The sequence below is a fragment of the Vulpes lagopus genome, chromosome 24, assembly GCF_018345385.1.
Source record: "Vulpes lagopus strain Blue_001 chromosome 24, ASM1834538v1, whole genome shotgun sequence".
Taxonomy (NCBI): domain Eukaryota; kingdom Metazoa; phylum Chordata; class Mammalia; order Carnivora; family Canidae; genus Vulpes; species Vulpes lagopus.
The window spans coordinates 38,761,371-38,783,024 of NC_054847.1; the positions used below are offsets into that span (position 1 = coordinate 38,761,371).

A 21,654-nucleotide genomic window follows, 5' to 3' on the forward strand; every position below is an offset into this window, starting at 1 on the left:
TTTGACCAAGAAGTAATGAAGGAACAGCGTTGAATCGCTATATCCCATTAAGAGTTCAGATTGCCTGGACCCATTTTATGGTTCTAATCTTCAGGGAAATTTTTAAACACAAAAGAGTGGGCAGAGATAAGGAGGAGAGAGGAATGGTCCTCCATCACGGGTGATTTCAGCCCCCAGGAGACATCACAACCTGGGGCACAGGAGGAGGGGGCGGAGGCCAAGGGATGCTGCTGACCGTCCCACGGTGTTGGAATGCCCCCCACGACACACACGCTAAGCTCTGTCCCCAAGTCTCAGTTGTGTCTAGATTGAGAAGCCCAGTGCTGAGGGGAAAAACCACATTAAAGAGCAAAACGGAAGAAGCAAGATGAAGGAGAAAGATGTATTAGTATTTTTTTAAGATCTTTATTTATTTATTCATGAGAGAGAGAGAGAGGCAGAGACCCAGGCAGAGGGAGAAGCAGGCCCCACGCAATGAGCCCGATGCGGAACTCGAACCCGGGACCCCAGGATCACACCCTGGGCCGAAGGCAGGCGCTAAGCCGCTGAGCCACCAGGGCTGCCCTAGGATGTAATTTATAGTTTAGTATGAACTCTTACTGAATACACAGCGACTTACACCTTTTAACCCAGACTTGAGTGGAGTGTTTCAGGAGACCCTCATAAACATCTTCTGTCCACAGAATAAAGGGAAAATGATGGTCAACCAAGCAGCCTGCTAATTAGCAGGCAGATAAAACACATCAAAACTTGAGTATTCCCAACTGGGCAATTTCAAAAGCGAGCAATCCACTAATTAAAAATGCTGGAAGTCTAGCTTTTTCAAAACAGGTTAAATACTGGCTGGGTTCCTTCACAAATAGATTCCCAACCAATCAGATCTGACTGCTCTTTTCCCATCCTTTCTCATTTCCATCTTTCTCGTTTCCCGACCTCACGCTGCTCCACCTTCCTTTCTGCTTCCTCCCGCAGCCTGATCTCTTCTTAACAGGCTTTTCCATCCCCTGGCCTCCCGGGGCATCTAAAAGAGGAGGACCAAGGGCAGGCTCTCCCAAACCCAAGAGGACAACCGTCCGATTTCTGATTACGCTTCTTTCTTTGAAAACAGGTCTGTATCTCACGAATCCAAGAGCTAGAAGCCACAGAGCCAGAGCACGGAGATTTGTAACTCATAATGAATGTAAACATGTTGCTTTTAGTCATTTGTTTCCATGTCCCCTCCCACTGAGCTTCATCAGGCCTGCCAGTTAGTGAGCATTTCTTCAGCAGCCGTCCCAGTACGTCTCAGAGGGCATCCGAGGACCCGCTACGTGCGAATCACCTGTATGCTCATTTCAAAATCAGCATCTTGGGTCCACGGCTGACCACCTGAGTGTGGAGCTCTCATGAAAACTGTGTTTTAAACAAGGTCCTCGAGTCATCTGCGTGTGCACAGTAGTTTGAGAACCGCCAGCCTGCCTTTCTGGGAACGCAAGACAGATGCACGCCCCACACCACCACCACTTGCCTCGCTCTCTCCCTATCTTAAAATTCTTGCCAAGGTTGCCAGTTTTCAGCAGCATTCGGCACACATTCCCATCACATCTGCATCCAGATGCATCTGCATCTTGCCCAGACTCCCTTTTTTTAGTAAACCTGCATGTGGCCTACCCTTGGCCATTTCTTCTTCCCTGCTGGTGTATGCAGGCGCTGCACAGACTTCCACAGCTCTATGGTCCTGTACCTGCTATTCCCTCTGCCTGAACCGTTCCATCTCTCGAAAACTAATAGCAGCTAACTGAGCTTCAGTGTCAGTGTTTCTGCCACTACGCTAAGCACTTTAATGCACGAACAGTACCACATTTCATATATGAGAACACTGAGGCTTCGTCGGAACGGGAAACTCTCCCAAGCAACTGGCAAACACAGGTGCTGTCAACGCCAAAGCCAGGGGATGCTCTTTTCCAACGCTTTAAAGTCCTCCCTGGCAAGAGCTTCATTTCTTTCCATGACCATCTTGAATGCTACTTCTCAAATGTCTTCCCAGGCACAGTGAAAGTAGCTGGGAGTTTATGCCCATTCTTGAGCGCACAAAAGATTATAGAATTATACACAACGCAAGTATCTAAAAGTAAATATTTGAAGAAATCAAGAGACTGGAAAATAAAAATAGGGAACAGTAAAGCCAGAGGTATAATGAGCTTATCAAAGTGTACACTGTGATGGACTGGATATTTGCCACAAAGCAGTCAAAATTAAAAAAAAAAAAAAGAAAAGAAAAAAGAAAAGAAAAGAAAAGAAGAAAAAGAAAAAGAAAAAAAAGAAAAGAAAAGAAAAGAAAGAAAAAAAAAGAAAGAAAAGAAAAGAAAAAAAGAAAAGAAAAGAAAAGAAAAGAAAAGAAAAGAAAAGAAAAGAAAAAAGAAAAGAAAAAGGAGTCAAAATTCTACAAGCTACTGAGTGGGCAAAACAAGGAGTGAAACAAGATTCACAATGAATATGGGAGGAAAGCACACAAATAATTCAGGAAATCCATTAAGGCAACATAGTAACAAATGAAAAACTGCCAGGGATAGAGGCTGTCTCAACATGGAGTTCCTGCTCTCCCTTGTCCTACGGCCACTCTCCAACCAAGATGGGAATAAATAATAGAAACACAATAATAATCCAGGCAGCAGAAGGGCAAGGGATAAAGCAAGTGGATGACAGAAATTATTCTTCCAAAAGACTAAAATGGGTTCCATTGTTCCAGACTTTTCTAATTTATTTTACCCTAAATGAGGACAGACTGAGCAACTTCTACAAGGATTGACAGTTGGTTCAGGAGGCAACCTGACAAGCCACAAAATTTCACTCTATTAGAGTAGCTCGGCATAAGCCCCTCTAAAATATCTGACATTTCAGCACCAAAACACAAAAGCAAAGTTTGGACAGAACTAGGACAAAACAGTCCATTTTGAGAAAAGGCACACAGAGATAATTTTTCATTTCTATGATTCCCCATTTCCACATTCATTAGACTTAAGATCCGATTACTCAAATCTCCACTTTGTTTATGTGCAAGATGGAAACTCTCAGATAGACTGGACAAATGTCAGAAAACACAGCCCTAGGAGTTGGGACAGAGATTCGGATTTCACCAGCCACTCCGCATTAGCCAGCTCTATGGTCTGAGCCAGTCTGAACTGGCCTCTCTGAACTCACTTTTGTCAACTACAAATAAATGGGTTTGCGTTCCGTTCTTGGAACGAGGGAAGGCTAGTATATTTGAACAACTCTCTCACAAAAAAAAACTAAAAATGATGGATCAAGTTTTAAAAATCTTCTTTAAGATACTAATAAGCTGAGAAGATAATACGCACTTATCAAGCCAAAATTAAATTGAGAGCTAGAACCCAGGAAAGTAGAGAAGACATTTTTGCCCTAAGGACATCTGCCAACCTAGAAAATTTAATGGCCTCTTAGGTCAAGGAAAACAGAAGCAAAAACCCAGGACCCATCCAAAGTAGGTATCTAACAAGATAACAGGGATAATAGGATTTCCAACCTCAAGGAGTGAGTGTTAAAGTAAATAAGTTAATTAATATTTGTTAAACACTTAGGGGAGTCCCCGGTCTGTAGCAAATTCTCAGTAACCAACACATACCCATGAGAGCATAACTTATTAGCACCCTCCAAAATCTAAGATAATCCAATCATGTAAATCTGTAAAATTGTGATTTATTCAAAGAAATCTGAGCCTCCCATTTTTATGATGCCTAGGTCTGCTAAACAGGTCAGAGACTTTCAAATATTCCCCTGAATTTTAGAAACAGCCAATAAGTTTAGAATAAACAAATCCCATCTTCTCCACAAATCTCTACAGCAAAATCACAGAGAGAATTTGGTACCTTTGTTTTAGTGACTTGATTTACCTCCAGAAGACCCCCTTTACCTCTCACCACTGCAACAAATGTTTGTGTTCTATATAAATGACACGCTGTCAAAAGTTATGTATGCTGACCCAAGGCCCAAACTAAGAACACAGACTAAATATTATGTAAATTTAACCTTGATTTGAAATAACAAGTGTTATGTTAACTGAAATGAATTTAAATAAATAAATAAAATTTAAAAACCAAAAAAAGAAGAGGATGAGGAGGAGGAAGAAACAAACAAGCATGAGTTACCTAACTCTGCTGATAGGGAATACTTAGAGTTGTCTATTGGTCCTTTCCACACTTACAGCCCAGAGCATGCCAAGCATCCACCGCCCTAGAGTTTCCTGGAGCCAAAAAAACAACTGAAGTGTTTTATTTGAGTTGCTTTAAAAGTCTACAAATGCCTACTCTTGTAGAAATAGACTGACTTCCTGATGAAAGCTCCTACACACTCAGAATGCGTTGGGACACCGAGGCTAAGTTCTTCCTGGAGAGACACAATCACTCTGAGACATGTTGAGGTCTACACCGTCTCAAATCCCTCGCTCTGCAACAACGGATACCATTAAATAGCCTCCACATCATCATGGAGACTCACAGACTGAGTACATCTGTGGCTCCTACTAATTTCCTAGTCCAGGAAGAACCCTTGGCTGAGCCCTCCACACAAACTGAGATGGCATATGCTCTCCGTCAGTGCCAGATGAATTTAGAGTTCAAAATATTTCATCAGCAAAGAGCGTGTTAAGGATGTGCACATTTTCATTAGCACCCCGTATAATAAGAGCTCTAAGTGGAGTAATTTGAAGTTAAATTTGAGTACCAGTACAGATGAAGAAAGAGCTGAAAATCTTCAAATATTGACGGACAATGTCCACACCACCATAATCACTTCTTTCTTTGTCCATAAGAAACGAGATATGCTTCATAATGAGGGATCTGAGCACTAACCAACAAGAAACTTTCAGCACTTTCCAAATCTGATTGAGCAAAAGATGAGGGTTGTGGGGAGGCATCTCACACCAATTTGAAGATATCACAGATGTAAGGAACAGAGACCTGGGCTTTCCATTTTCAGATCATTGCCATCAATGCCGCCTTTCTGAGTGGTAATGGATTTCCTTACCAAATAAATCTGAAAACTCAAAAAGTCAAGTACAAGATGATCTTACAGTTCTCTATATAGATATACATAGATGCATTTAAAAAGGCAAAATGTGGAAATACTAAGTGGAAAGTATAGTAGGAAAATTTGATCAGAGAGGAAGTATTCCACTATTTAAGCCTTTACTAACCTCCAATGTAAACTTCCATTATTAATATGTCCTGTAGAATATTATGTCCTTTAGAGAATATTATTTTCCTCAAGTCAAAACAAACTATTTTTCAAAAACAAAAACTAATCTCATATATTTAAAATATGGAGTAAATTGCATTTTGCAGTACTATAAAACAGGAAACGGGGATGCCTGGGTGGCTCAGCTGTTGAGCATCTACCTTCGGCTCAGGTCGTGATCCGGGGATCTAGGGATCAAGTCCCACATCGGGCTCCCCGCAGGGAGCCCGCTTCTCCCCCTGCCTGTGTCTCTGCCTCTCTCTGTGTGTCTCTCATGAATAAATAAATAAAATCTTAAAAAGACAACAATGGTAAACACATTTTCATATAACAAGAAAGTCAGATCACATGAAAGTAACCAAATACAATATAACTATTGCATTATAAATGTGCTGGTGCTTGTTATTCTGAAACTCAGAAACCTTCTTGAGAACTAAAGGGTTGCAGTATAAAATTGAGAAAAAAAGTAACCTTTAAGTCTTTAGATCCATCCATATCATTTGGAATATAATATTCTAACTGGAATACTCTAACATGAAACACAGAGAGGTGGGTGCTATTTAGCAACCTTCCATTTCAAATGTTTTAAATTAACCAGTCAGAGTCTTCCTCTTAACGTGTTAATCCTTCCAAGGTCTCATCACTCTTTTTTTTTTTTTTAAATAAAGATTTATTTATTTATTTTTAGAAAAAGAGACCGAGCACACAGAGGGGAGGAGTGGCAGGAAGAGGAGGAGAGAGTCTTAAGCGGACTACACACTGAGCACAGAGTTCTACGAGGGGCTCAATCTTACAAGCCTAAAATCATGACCTGAGCTGAAACCAAGCATTGGCAGCTTAACTGACTGTGCCACCCAGATGTCCCCCAAGATCTCATCATTCTAAGCAAGAGCCCAGAAAGCAGAGAGCCATGAGTAACTTGAGGCAAGAATACAATATGAATTGTATTTGCCTCTTTGGAGTTTTTGAAATCTAACCAATCTAAAAGCAGTTAATAAAATTCAATCTTACTAAAACCATGTTCTTAGCTTAGATCAGGTGAGAGTAACAATCAGAAACAAGCTACCAAATCAAAAGACTTCGAAAAAAAAAAAAAACCAACATAGCATCTAACTCCAATTTTACAGAGATCAGCCTCAAAATATCTAAATGAAAAGTGAGCATATTTGGGGAAGTTTTTAACTAGGTGCTTATTAGTACCTTTAAAGATGTATTTACAAATACACATCACAAAGTGTGAGAAATGAAAGATACCTTAAAAACATTAAAGAACAACAAAAGTGTTACAATATGCCTCATTTTCTAATAGAAGAGACTATATAACTCTTATGTACAAGTTATTATGCATGCAGTTTTCAAATCATACATGTAATTTTTATGTTGCAAAGTCCATAGTACTGTAATGACTTGATATACAAATTGATTTTTTTAAATGCCTACTTGGTAATCGATTCATTAAATTTATTTCAGTGCGGGGGGGGGGGGGAGCCAAGATAAAACATATAACAGTTTTATCCTTTCTTCTGTTTTTCCCCCATACCTCTTTTCTCCCTAGGGTGCCATTCGTGTGGCTCTGGGAAAAGGACTGCTGGCTTAATTGAAATATTTGTAGGCTGTAATTGCTCTGCATCACCACAATGGTCCACTTCTCCCAAATGGCATCCGTTCCTTGTGCTTTTTCCTTCTTCTATTTCCTTTCATACTCTAACCGAGTCTACTGCCTCTGCTCCTTCTAGTCTTTTCTCATCCCATCCCTTATTTACAGATGCTTCACTGATACCCGTGAAGCCAGAGTTTTAAATATTCAAAAATCTTCCCTAAAATACAGTTTTCTTGCACGGTCCCATAAACTAATTTTTATTTTATCCTTTCAACATCCCAGTCTTCTACCTGTGGTTAACACTGCAGCCTCTGACCTGGCAATGACAAGCAATCAATCTTACATGTTATCTTCAGGGGTCATGCCTTAGTTTTAGGCCAATTTTCTTTGTATTTAGGCTCAAATGTGCAAACCACACTATATTACTCTGCAAAACATCAATGAGAAGGCTTAATTAAGTAACACTGACAGATAAATCCATTTCTTTCGCAATAATCAAATCAAAGCAGGTTGACATAACACAGGAACTTAATACAGTTATTCCCTTGTAATTGGAAAAAGGCCCTTTACTTCTCATTAAAGCAATCTTCTGGGTATTGGCATAATAAGAAGGCTCAGAGCTTTAATACTGCCCTATAAAAGTCTCAAGATACAGACCCCTTAAGCAAACAAGCCAGATTATCTAATTCCTTGATCACAGCAGAACATGTAGTTCCTACTGTTTTAAACTACTAATTCTTTATCTCTGTTGCAATTAAAAAGAGGTAAATCAGTATCAAACACATACAATGGAAATCTGTAAAAATGCATAAACTGTTTACAGTTTTATAAATCTATCTCCACATGTATTTGAAGGGAAGCAGTCCATTAAAAATGAATTTGAAATACTTTGCAAATGTGAAATTGTAATAGCCTGGATCAGGGGAAAATCTCTTTATTTTACTTAATGGGCTCGACAGGATGCATTCTGCCTAAATTTACAGTCTGATACTCAGGCATACAGTGCGACTTTGATCATCGGACTTGTGAGAGAATGGAACTGGAGGAAGGACATCTAGGTTTTGTGGCATTTTAAGAACAGTAAGTCACCTGGTTGACTGAAGACCTGCCGACCACACTGAAACCCACAGAGAACCTGAATTACACCATGTTCACATTCCCAAACTACACAAAATCGATTTTCACCCTTTCACTCCGATTTTGAGGGAGTCTCTGCTACTTAGGCAGTGGCACCTGGTCACTCTCCAAGTGAGTCTCGCAAACTCTTTCTCAAAGGGATAACATACAATGGAGGGTTATAATTCCCAAATGTGGCTGACCACCAAAATCATCCGGGACCTTCAACCAAACAAACAACAAGAAAGAGAGGTGTCCTAGCCCTACCTGGCCCCCCGATCAAGGAAAAAAAAACAAGAGTTGATGTCAAGGCAAGAAATATTTTTAGATTTTTCCTATACTTCTCTACTTCTTAATTTTAAATTGATTTTCATTACAATGCACTTAAAACTACGTCATTTGCTGTGTCTGAACCATGCACAAGTAGGTCATATCGCTTAGGTCCTTTTATCATGCTAGTACCCCCGTGTGCATTTCCTAAGAACAAAAGCAGTAGCTGTTATCGAAGCCAGAGAACTGACCGTTGATACAACACTATCTGATCCATACTCCATTCCCCAATGTGGCACTTTTTCCCCCTTTTGTGGTGGCCACGGTGCTGCCACTTAGCCAAGATGACCTGCCACTCATTCCATGAATGACCCTCGATCTCGAGTATAATAAATGCACTCAACCAAGAACAAAAAACAAACATTCAAACAAACAGCAAACGGAATCCAGGATTAGTCACTGCATCTGACCATCAGCTCTCTTTCATCTATTTTAATCTAAAACGGTTCCTCAGACCTTCTTTGCGTGACCTTGGCATTCTTGAAGAGTACAGGCCAGTTATTTTAGAGAATGTTTCTCAATTTGGGTTTATCTGATGCTTCCTCATGATTCTATTCAGGTGACTATCATACTACAAAAGTGGCCTTGTGTCTTCCCAGGGAGATCACAGACAGAGCCACGCGATGACCCGGTGGTCTTTGCTTGTGATGCTCATATCATCACCTGGTGAAGTTATCGTGGGAATTCATCACAGCACGATTACAACTTTCCCCTGTGCAACTAATCAGCAATCGATAGGGAGATCCTTTATGATCTTACAACCAATTTGCAATTATGCGCTTACTGAAAAAAAATAAAATACAAAAGCATATGAAGTAAAAAGTGAAAATTCCCTCAGTACCCACACTCCCCCACCCTTGTGCCAGTGACAACCCATACCAGTTCTCTAGGTAGCCTTACATATCCTCTGGTCCTGTGATCAACTGGTTTTGAAAACCACAGAAATTTGGGGCAACAAATGTAAACCTTGACTAAAACGTCTGTTCTAGCTGAATGGGTAAGAAGTAGTCCTCAAATGCTTGTTTAGGTTCTAGTGACATCTCAGTGGATATAATTCTTAGTGGTAGCCTTGTGACCTATGTGGAGCTGGAGAGGATAGAGACCAGAATAAATGAAGACAGACTACTAGCTTGGAAGGAATTTGGCCAAAATGAAGCCAGGAGTGAGCACCCTACTTGCAAACCAATGCCATGATGCATAAAGCCAACTTAAATAATCCATTCTGGAGTAGATGCTGCCCTGAATGGCTACTTGTTCATTGCCTCTTTCCACCACATTCCATAAATCACCGTGTAAAAAGGAGATCCACCGCAGCAGTAACACTTTCCAATTAAGATCAAATGGATAGACAGGCACACCTATGACAGTCAGGAAAAAAATTAGAGTGATTTCCATAGACTGGCAAAAAAAAAAAAAGTGGGAAACAGATCTAAAAGTTTTTAAAAGTGGGAAGTAAACTGACACTTTAAAAAGCACATATTCTCACATTTAGAATCAGGTATACAAATGAACAAAAAGTGAAGAGAAAAGCTTGAAGACAGAAAGACTGTAAGTGGGACTTGGCCACTGACGGAACATATGCATATCATACACTATTCATTAAATCAATGTACTGTTAGCAATATAAAATCAAAATAGTCCCTTTAACCTTGCGGCAAAGCCCATGCCATTTTATAAACTGAACAGTGCTGGTGGATTTCAACTCCGACTTATAAATGCTTAGAAAATCACCCTTACAAATCTATCTCAGTCAAATGCCTGAGAAGACACTGGCAAAGGCTTTTCTTATTGGGCTTATAAATTCTGTGTCTGGGGGATCCCCAGGTGGCTCAGCGGTTAAGAGCCTGCCTTCAGCCTGGGGCCTGATCCTGGGGGTCCCGGGATCGAGTCCCACATCGGGCTCCCTGCCTGGAGCCTGCTTCTCCCTCTGCCTGTGTCTCTGCCTCTCTCTCTGTGTCTGTCATGAATAAATAAATAAAATCTTTAAAAATTAATAAATTCTGTGTCTGTAAGTACACACGCACGTGTGTGTAAAATCGGCATACACACACAAATACAATACACACACTTGAATTTACTAATAGTTTCCTGATATAATGGTGGTGTTTAAAACGGTTCCCAGATGTTGCAACTTGTTCAACTGACATCACCTTGCTTTTGATCAGAGTACAGAAGTCTGCCTTGGTGACTTGAAGGGTTTAACTTTTAGCTCACAGTAAGGTAACCACACTTTTGTATCCTGTTTTCCAAACTGTTTTGGTTTATATTTGTGTCATTTTAAACGATTTATCTAGAATCCTAGCAAGCATGAAACTGGGATCCAAAGGAATTGTATACTTAAGCTTGAGCACACCAACGCTATCTTTCAAAAGCATAAAAACAAAAATCAAAAGAGAAAGACTGGCCTACACAATAGAAGCTTGACCAACAGGTATCAGAATAGTTGTAGAAGCTTATTAGAATCCTTGCTGAACTAAGAAAAGTTGGGAGAGTATAATGATTGAGCTTTGGTAAGTAGGAATATGCATTCCCAAGTCGTGTTAGCAGTGAAAACACTATTGCTAGTCTCCCCCCTGCGCTGCCCTACACTGTACACAAGACCATTTCACCACCACAACACAGCTTGGCACTAGTTTGAGGAAGACCAGGACTGTGACGGCAGGTCTGCAATGACAAAAAAATGGGACTACAGCTTTCCCCAAAGACACTGCTACTCTTACTTTCACTTTCAAGTGCCTGAGACACTCTCATAACTGAAGCAGCCAAAATGCATCTGCATGAATTTCCTTGTCCAGCTTCTTGGGGGAAGAAATGGAAATGCATTAGGAAGAATCAACTGGTATTTTTCTCAAGCTTAATGGCATCAAATTCACAGGAATACACATGGCTTTCTTTGGTAGGTCTGCAACTTGGATGCAGCCTGCCCTCTGCCCATCTGATAGCCAGGGAGTACTGGTCAGAGAGGGATGCGCGGCTGCGACGTCCTGCTCTTACAAATCCCCTAAGTGGAATGGTGAAAAGCTGTAACTCTTCCTCAGGAATGGAAGAAATGTCGTTAGTTTGAAAGGAGATAGAAGCAAAGGCCTGAAGAATGACAATAACCAGGCATCTCGAAAGAAAACAAGAAGCAGGGAAGGGGTCCAGGGAAGCCGGAGCTGTCAGTAGAAAATAATGATTTATCTGATGAGATTAGCAGAAAGTTTGATTAGAAAAGATGCCTTCCTAACATAGCAAAGATTGCGATACTACTTTAAGATTTTGTTGTAGGAAAAAAACAGAGCCTGCCAAATGCGGTCTGTAACAGCACAGGCTAGCCATGAGTGATACAGTGGGAAAATAGCCACTAAGCCAGATTTTATTTGATTTGTACTGATGATTTTTATTAGAATACATGGATCATTGCTTCAACCTTTCCATGTAAAACCAAATCAAATTCAAAAACTCACACATCAGTCACCTAACCTTATGTCATTCCTTCTGCTTTACTCAAGTTGAGCCACATTTCAGCTGATCTGTCCTCGATAAATCGTTCAGCTACTCAGAACTGCTGGGCCAAATTCTGGGAGGCAAGTGGTACACAAAAGAAACTGCTAGATCTGCAGTTACAAACAAGAAAGCCAAAGAAAGGAATACTGCAAGCCTCAGAGACACAGAACGAAATCAAAGCAATATATAGACAATGCAAAAACAGGATAGAACAAATTCTCCTCGTTGTATCAACAATATTGTAATTTATCTTTAAAAGGCACACCCACCCCTCAGCTTCTTTTGCCCACTTTAATTCAAGGCTCTGAGACCAGAGGGGAGGCCACCAGTGTATAGCATGGGGAGATCTAATCAGTCGAAATGAAAAATAATCATCTGTTCTACAAATAAAAAACCTTACCATCTTTAAGGCAAAAAAAAAAAAGGAAATATTAAATATTCGATTTGTGGAAAGCCCCCATGTTATTTATACAAACTGCTTCGTTAGAAGGAATGAAATTCGATTACATGAAGCATGGCAACGGGTTTTCAAAGAAAAAGTGCCCACAGCCTACTTCCCATCACTCTTTTACTCTTTTTCCGTTTTGCTTTGGCATCTGTCCTTTCCTCCTCAGCAATATTGCAGGTTTCGAGGTCAACCTATGAGCAATGGTTCCTGTTGGCCTATCCTAAGTCCTAACTAGAAGTTAACAGGTCAGTCCCTCTTGGTGACTCCCCTCAGTGTCCCAAGTGAGTCCTGAAAGGCGCCCTAGTTATTACCTTTCTCTGCAGAGAAGGTAAACAAGTTCCTCAGGTCAAGCCCATCAGCGGGCCTCCAACCCGGTGCCCACCGCAGCGCCCCGCTGAAAATCCAAGACCCCTGAAAACTAGTGGACACCAAACCTTCGCGTCCCCGGCGCAACCCACTGTGGCCGAGCTGAGGCTGTGTCCGTGAGCCCGCTGCTTCGTCCCCTGAGCACGGGCCTCCAGCTCTCCCACCCTCCTGGCCACGCACGCGGTCCAGGGGACAGAGCCTGGGCCCAAGGGACGCAAGCCAACTGGTGCTTGCCTCTTCCAGGCCTCAAACTTCCCAAGTGGGCCTCCACGCACATTCTCCTTCCACTTTGTTCAGCTGCCTACAAAGAACCTAGGGAACCCCTGAGGCCCTGAAGGCAGAGCTAAGGAATGGAAGGACCCAGACCCAAGGGCTGACTACAGGCAGCTCGGCCTACCTCCGTGGATCTGCGACACCAGCGGGAAAGAGCCCTTTGCGGCGTTAAGCTACTGAAGTTTGGGGGTTGTTTGTTCCAGCAATTAGCATACCCTGACTAATGCATCCTCCAAAACAGACTTCCGAGAATTCTGGCGCTAGGATTCTCTCTTCCAAGCAAAGCAAACATACGCAGTTAGAGCTGGCACTAGTCAGGATTGTGAAGCAGGGGAAACTGGCCTTTGAACTATCCTTCTCTCCCTTTCAGACTTGTTTTCCCCTCTTAGCATTTCCTCCCTCTGAGCACCAAATGTTCTCAGGCTGCTCAGTCTTGTCTGTCTCAAGAAAATAAATCCAATACATTCATTAGCCATTCTTCTCTCCCAACCACTATCTTTCAGCCATAAGTGCTGAGCTGCTCAATACTTGTGTGATTTCAGAGAAATTCTTTGACTTCTCACATGCTGGGTATGCTCATCTGTAAAATGGGAATGATTGCATCTACCCTCCAGTACCGTTGCGATGATTAGAGATAATTTAGGAAAACCGTTCCATGGACTCTGGAGCATGGCAGGATCTCAAAAGGATGGGGGGGGGGGTGCGGAAATAACTTCCTGTTTTTACTATGATTACTACTAGTATCATAGTATGATATTTGACACCAAAGGGATACAAAAATCAATCTAAAATAGGGCTTTCTCCCCGAAATACATAGTCTAGATTGGGAGAACAATCTGAGATAAATGCAAAGCAGTATATGATTACTAAGAAGAATGATGAATATTATGGAATTTGAGATAATAGAGAGTCATACAAACTAGAATCATCACTTGCCAGATCCTGGCAGTTCAGGGTGTGGAAAAGCAAAAGAAGACAGTGGCATCCTGGTGAGCACTGCCCGCCCTATGTGCTCATCCTCCCAACTCCATGTTCAATGCCATCATGCCGGGAACTCAGAACTGGCTTCGGGGAGGTCATTTACACTATGGAAATTGGCAAACTTCACATATAAGGGCTTTTTTTTTTTTTCTTTTGACAAGCAGATTATTAAACATTTCTCACCACTCCAAAGAAAACAGTCATTCATTGTGAGAAATTTTTACTCAAACCGCCTCATTTAATTCCTACAGTCACTTCCGAGGCACACTGCATTACCCTCATTATACAGATGAAAAATCAGGCCTCTCAAATGTTAAGTGATTGGCAAAGAATCCTGTGGCCTGTCTGCCCCACGCTAAAACCGAGGCTGCTTGCAAAAATGAAGGGCATCTGGATTTCTTTTTCTCAGAGTATCAAACGTATATTCACATGAACACAGAAAGCTATTCCTTAAAAACATCAGAATTCAGACAAGCCCCTCCTCTCCTTTATTTTCATTGTTTCTCATTTTCCTCCCCCACTGAGCCGACTTTTCTTAATAATATAGCCCACATTTCTCACCATCCTTTTCTCACACACCCAAGCCAATCTTCTGCAGAGACGCCCTTTCAAGGATTACCCAGTGCACTGTCCCGAGAAATAGACGTGTGCCTGGGAATAGAAGTCATGAATGATCTTTAAATCAGTACTTTCTCGTATACCTGTCCTCACCAAGGTAGTCTGTTCTCTCCTGGGCTGAACTGTGGGCACAATAGCCTGGGTTTAGGAGGAACTGGGATACCTCGTGGATTCAGAAGAGGCCTCTGACATTAGTTCAATAACGACTGCTATCAACAGCTGCTGTCAGGCTTGGGTATGAGCCTGGGGTGTGAGACAAGCTAGGAAATATCAACAGGTTTCAGGAGCAGCCTGAGATCCCAGAAGACATCGGTACCAAGGGTGACTTAAAATGGCAGTGGGTGCTTGCCCTCTTGGTAATACATCATCAGTCCTTTTCTGCCTGACTGGTGTTTGGCCATCTTACAAGACCCAGAGCCTTCCAAGGACAGAAAAACAAATGTGCAAAGGCACTGAAGCACAAGAGAACATCCCCCATGCAGGGAATGGCAAGGCACACTATGAGCATTGAGAATAAAGGTATTAAAGTTGCAGTGATCACCAGTGAAGAAATGCAGAAGCTGGGCAGGGCCAGAGGAAGACAAAGTACTACAAAATTTATTGTTCACTGTAAAGACTGCAGGCAGGCACCACAGTATAAAAGCACCTAGGTCATATTTACATTTTGGAAATGGTAGCCATGGGGACAATGGTTGTTAAGGTGAGAACCTGGAGAGAAAGAGAGTAATTAGAGATGAGAAACTACTGCTGTAGCAGAGATAACAGACAATTCAGGATTACACTGGGGCAAGAGAATAGGCAGGGGTTGACAGCTAACTTGGGAAGGTAAGGCAAGTAGACAGGGGTTATTCTCAGGTTTTTGTCTGATGGATATTTGTGCAGAGTTGGAGGTAGGGTGATAAAAAAAAAGAGAGTATATTTTAGACATTTTGTGTTCCAAGTGTCATTGGTCACCCAAGTATAAGTTTCGACAAAGTAACTGACTAAGTGGGTCTGGAGCTCAGAACAGAGAACTAGATTAAGATAATTTCAGGCACAATCTAATTAAAAGTCCTTTATTATAAAGAGAATTTACCAACCCAGGGAAGTGGAAAATCCAGAGATAAAGCATATTTTAGGATGAACAAAACTAAAGTTCGCTCTCATACGTCCACTCTGCCACCTTCATATAACCTTCACTCCAAAGCTGAAATCCATCATGGTCATAGGATTTCCTCTACTTCTTTGCAGAGAGTTTGATTTACAAAAGAACACAATTTTTCCTCACTTTGCCTTGACTGGAACCATTATGGAACCAATCTCTAGAGCCACAAAATATCTGCATGGATTTGCAACGATGACCCAAGTCAAGAAGCACAGCCAAGCAGTTAGGATTACCCTGATCGGTATAGTCCAATCACGGATGTCCCCGGAGATGTAGTGATCCCACAGAAACTACGAGGACACGGAGGAGGAAATGGAGTATATGTTAGTGAGACAACCACAACTGGAGATAGAGCCCCAAGTGCCATTGGTGCGTTAGTATACAGCATGCAGTGAATAGGCAATAGGCATGCAGTGAATAGGCAAAGGGGTCTTTGTAAACGGACACGCGAATCCCATCATGCTGCTCCCTCCTTTAATGCATCAACATCTTTCCCCCTTGGTGTCAGGATAAGAGAAAAGTTCTTAATTATGGACACCAAGGCCACTTTGGTCATGTACCCACAGGCCCTTGCTTTCTCCTCCAGTATCCCCGGTCCCCTAACAATGCTCAAGCACACCACCGGGCCTCCTCTGCAGACCCTGAGATGTGTTTCCTCTAACAGAAGAAGCTACAACCCACTCCCCACTACTCCACTTCCCCACTTGGCCTATTTCACTCTCATATCAACTCTCAGCTGAATCACCACTTCCTAGAAGGAAGCTTTCCTTGTCTTCTAAATCTAGTGTCTTGTCCTTCTCTTTCACTAGATTTGTCACAGATGGAATTTCACATTTTTATGATTCTCAAGTGATTTCTCTCTTCCCCACTGAACAATAAACTGCATGAAGACAAGAACTTTGTCTTGTTTACTTTCCAGCCCACATGGTGCATGCAGGGAAGGGAGAAAGCACATGATATAATCTTAATTAATTGTATGGTTGTATGGCTGGGCCCTTAGCTCTTCAGATGTGTACACAAGAAAATACCAAAACACTAGCAGAATTCCTCAGGTTGTGAAACACAACCGGTAGTCCTCCTATGACTTTGAGAAGGATGATGTCACAGGATAGAAATTCAAAATTTTGTTCTACTGTTACTAAAGAAATTCAGCCACAGGTACACCACAAAGATTAGCTTAGCGCATTTTCCCCCACAACTTAATAGTTCGTGTCACAAATATGCAAGCGTGAGTTACGATTCAGCAAGAAACAGGCAGATCAGTACCCTTAACACTCTGAAACACTTGCCAGTCACATGAGGAGACAGGAGTTAATGTATGAATCTCAAGCTCAATGATTTCTAGAGTAAAAACGCAGTGAAACAATCAGACTTCATGTATGTTTTATCCCCTGATAGAAATAATCTCTTATATGGTCGTTGTAAAGGGAAACATTTGCCTCTTTATGCTCACTTTGATAAGCACCCTAGTGATTTGACACATATTATATAATCACTGGCCTCAGGACAGAGCAAAAAACAACTGTCACCTCCACAGTAGAACAGCTTTCTGAGATCTGGCGATAGCAAGACAAAAAGTGGGCCCGACGTTCTGTGTCTGTTACTTTGACGGCAGTTATGGCTCAACATTTCTTGAAAACCTTTCCACTGAAACCTCCCAATTGATGAGCAAGGGTATTATTAATATCTAAAGTTCTGTTTCAAGTATAATAATCAGAACACCACGGTCAAAATGATAAGTACCCCATGGCAGTTTACTGCTTTGGACTTTTTGAAGCATTTTCACCCACAACTTTCCACCATCCCTCGCAACTGGGTCCCAGAGAGAAGTCCGGGGGTTGGTTCAGGTCATCGAGGCAAGTCATTGGCAGAGCTGCAAGGAAAACCTGTCATCCCTCTTCCTGACCTCTTTCCAAACTGACTCTCACCCATTCTCTTGTGCCACGAGAGAGAAGCGACACCTTGAGAAGCTGGAACCCCAATTTTTTTGGAACCCCAAATTTGAATGAAAAATTCTTTGTACAAAAAAGTTCTCTTTCGTCTCACAAATCAATCATAAGAATCCAGTTTCCCAATTATCCCAGAGGAAAATTCTATTATTTAAACTAATGGTGACTCAGAGAAGCATTTTAACTTATTTTCATGTACTTTTTTTTTCCCCACTTACTTACACTGAAATAGAGAAATATCATTAAAATTGAGAGTACCTAGGAAGAGATGAACATACGTATTACGTCATAGGCTATATTGAAAGTTCTCAAAGATAACACATAAGCAAGTTAACTAACAAACCACTAATGAAGAAAAGTGTTACTGTAGGTAATGGACAGGCAAAGTCTACAGTAGATCAATACCAGTTGCTAAAAGCTCAGATCAATCCATGTCTGGATTGTGCACGACAGTAGGGTCCAGACGTCAGCGGAGGGGAAGTAGTGGAAACCAGTCTCCATGTGGACAGAAAATCTGTTTTACAAGTTCACATACGTTGATTAAGCACACGAGTGTCTCCCGCATGTTATGGTACAGAAAATAACATAGATTTTGCTATGATTATAGCTAGATTTAGCTAGATTATAAAGCATACAAACATCATTCTCCTCCTTTATTCTAAACTTTAGTTTATCTGAAGATGCAATGACACTGTTAGCTCTGTTTACCCGCTGTCCGTCCCCTTCTTCCTCCATCATGACAGGCCTGTGGGGGTTTTTGTTGCTGTTTTGTTTGTCTTTCAATAGCCATCCTTCCTCCAAGTGGATCAGGGGAAGGTGACCTCATCTCCACTTCCAGACATAGATCCTGAGTACTGGTGCCAACCACAAGGACTAATTTAAAATGGACATTGAGACACGTAAGGCTGCCCCTGGGTCCCGGGGAAAAGTTCTCTCTGTTCCAAGGAGAGACACACATTAGAAAATGGCTTTTTACTTTTCTCTGGGCATATTCCTGCTTGGGCATGATGCATAGAACTGCAGCAGCAATGTCCTTATTGTCCCTAGGATGAAACCAGCACACAGAGGAGGGAAAACACCAGGGATTTCAGGATAGATTACATAAAGTAATGCATTTCCTTCTGTTTAAGCCAATTTGAGTCAAGGTTTGTTGTTGTTGCTATAGCTGAAAATATCCTAAAAATTATAGCAGATCCCCACTCCCTGCTACCGCAGAAGTAGGCTTATGCACTTAATGCTCATTAAGCTTCTTCAACAATACATACCAAGTCTGCATAAATCCAGACCCTACCTGCTGAAAAGCCATCATCTCCTGGTCACTCACATTTGTCCAAGCCCCACCGAGGCATCATTTTCGGAAGTAGACCAGTTATCTGCCCTATAACTCCCCACTTAATTCTCCTCTGATTTGCACATGTATCTTCTTTCTTACCTCTTGTCCCCTGTGGCCTGCTTACAAATACCAACCAGCACTTGGCACAACTAAAGCTAAAGGCTGCAGAAGGTGCTGAAAGAGTACTTTCTCCTTGATTTACCAATGTCAGTCCTACACAAAAGCTACACACGTGGCCCAAACAATGCCAAGACAGGGGGTGGAGGGATGGGAGAGAACTGACTCTAGAGGGAGAGTCAGCCTTAGGGAGATCCAGAAACTCCTAAAATTGCTGCAAAATTTTACTTATGCATTTAGCTAGATGCACTTTTCTGGGAAGAAAGTCTGTAGTTTGCACTGGATTTTCAAAGCTGTCTCTGACTCTAAGAAAGTTAAAAACCTTTCTCTAGATCAACTATTTATCTAGCAAACCACACTGCCTGGATATGTAACACACTCTTGCCATTACTCCAACAGAGGTGAAGGCAGAGAACATGTTCTCCAGATCTTTATATCCTTGCTCTTTAGGTATTGATAATACTTAAGTTCTACAGTGTTTTAGACTAAATAAAATCTTGTGAACTCTCCTGGTCCCTCAAGAGCCATTCACATCTCATCTCAATGGAAGAAAATTAAGTCCCATTACTAAAAATATAGAACACAACCTTTTTGAGTTTGGGCCTCTCCAAATGAATTATAAATCCTGAATCCAAACTAAATTTAGTTGAGGGGACAAAATATGCACTTGAACAAATATCAAATATTAGCAAAAAGTTTTAAGTTCAGTGACAAATGGCAAATAAACATAATCAAGGGATTGCTTCCTGAAATATATTTGAAAAAGAGATAGAGCTTTCTAAGGCAAGTTTGATTTCAACCATTGGAGAGTACAAAGGACGAAATCTCTTACAAAGGTGGCAAGAGAAAAGCTGACACACAGAGAGAGAGCCCAGGTAGAAAGGCACAAGCCTTTTTTGTTTTTTTTGTTTGTTGTTTGTTTTTTGTTTGTTGTTGTTGTTTTGGCACAAGGTTTTGGCACAAGGCTTTCAATCAAGATACACTGAAGAATCAAGGCTGGTTTTATTTCAGTTAAGAGTAATAAAGTAGTGATAGATAAAAAGAGATCAGTATCTGGGCAGCCCAGGTGGCTCAGCGGTTTAGGGCTGCCTTCAGCCCAGGGCCTGATGCTGGAGACCTGGGATCGAGTCCCATGTCGGGCTCCCTACATGGAGCCTGCTTCTCCCTCTGCCTGTATCTGCCTCTCTCTCTTTCTCTGTCTCTCATGAATAAATAAATAAAATCTTTAAAAAAAAAGAGATCAGTATCTTCTCAATCATCAATATTTACATTCTACTCAACCTTATTCGATTGAACTATTGCAGCCTTTACCAGTTTTCTCCTCCTTTCTTCTTACTAACCACCTTTCATAATAGAGCTTCAAAAACCAGTTTCCCTGACTTCAGATTTGCTTCACTCCAACCTATCATGGGCCAGTGACAACGGTCACTTCTCTGTATAAAAACCTTCGCTGATTCTGTAACGTTCACTGTTGCCCAATACACCTCTGGTTATCTGGTCTCCAGGTCTTCCCTCTACTTCAAAAACGTTTCTTCCCACTCAGTAGATGCACTTAGAATGAATAAATGAATGAATGGTCTCACCAAGGTGTCGACAGATACACACATACACATCAGTCAACTACATATATGATACGATATGTACTGATAGAGGTAAGAGACAAAATACACATTCTTCACAAAGCTGGAATGTAAGGTCCTTGTGAAAGTTCTTACATAGAATTTAACAGCTGATGTTAAGGCTTTAATTATGTAGGCGGGATAGACAGTAAATATAATTTTATACTACTTAATATTAAGTGATGAATTGTCTTCTCACAGCAGATTTGAGCTTTCATTTGGCCCTTGATGGGACATGGCTTATATTTTCACATGACCATGTTTCATGATCATATGATGAGAAATCAGAATACGTATGGAGAGGGCCTCCTTGGAGAGATAAAAGAACATGCCTAGTTCCTCTGCACCCCATAATTATGCTCACTAATTTTTTCACAATATTTGTCACTATTTAGTATTCTATATTTATAGGCATGTTTATGTATAGAAGTATATGTAAATATATATATATATATATATATATACACATTTTTGTACCTTTATAAATATATATATAGAGAGAGTACCTTTAACTACATTTGGTAGTTGGTATCTTTGTTTTTTGACCCCACTGGGATGTAAACTTCACGGCAGGGCACTGACTGGGTATCTGTGGCCCAGACTCTACACCAGAGCCTCGATGATGATTTGTTGAGTGAATAAGTAGATTTAATCAACATTAAAATGCAGAATTTTGAGGGGAAAAAAAATCATAGAAAAAAGTGGAACCTGACAAAACATCAAATAAAAGGAATTTTTTTAATGCCAATGGAAACATTATTATAAGGTGAAAGCATTCTTTTTCCCAGTAAGGGCTTTATACATTCTTAATTATCTCATTATATGTTTTATTTCTCTCATATATTGAGTGGAGGATTTATTTTTTGAAAAAAAGACAAGGACAGGACAACAACTTAATTTGAAACATAAAAAATCCAGGAGATAAAATGCATAAATTGTTATCCCTTTGAAATCAAAGAACAGATTTGAAATACTGTAATTCGACTACCTGATATATAGTTTACTACTGGTTTACTCAAGAGATAGCATACAAAGCTCCCCA

General features: G+C 41.0%; 1 protein-coding gene across 15 annotated transcripts in view; it reads right to left on the reverse strand.

Annotated features, from left to right (window-relative positions):
- The window catches only part of TCF4 (transcription factor 4), a 355,096-nt gene that overhangs the window by 236,270 nt on the left and 97,172 nt on the right, over positions 1-21,654 (reverse strand). Inside the window, exon 1 of one of the 15 annotated variants that reach the window (XM_041739361.1) lies at positions 12,976-12,993. The exons of the other annotated variants lie outside the window; for them this stretch is intronic. The gene's annotated coding sequence lies outside the window, so the exon portion shown is untranslated. Of the gene's footprint in view, positions 1-12,975; positions 12,994-21,654 lie in introns of those variants that run through there. 15 annotated transcript variants of the gene reach the window in all.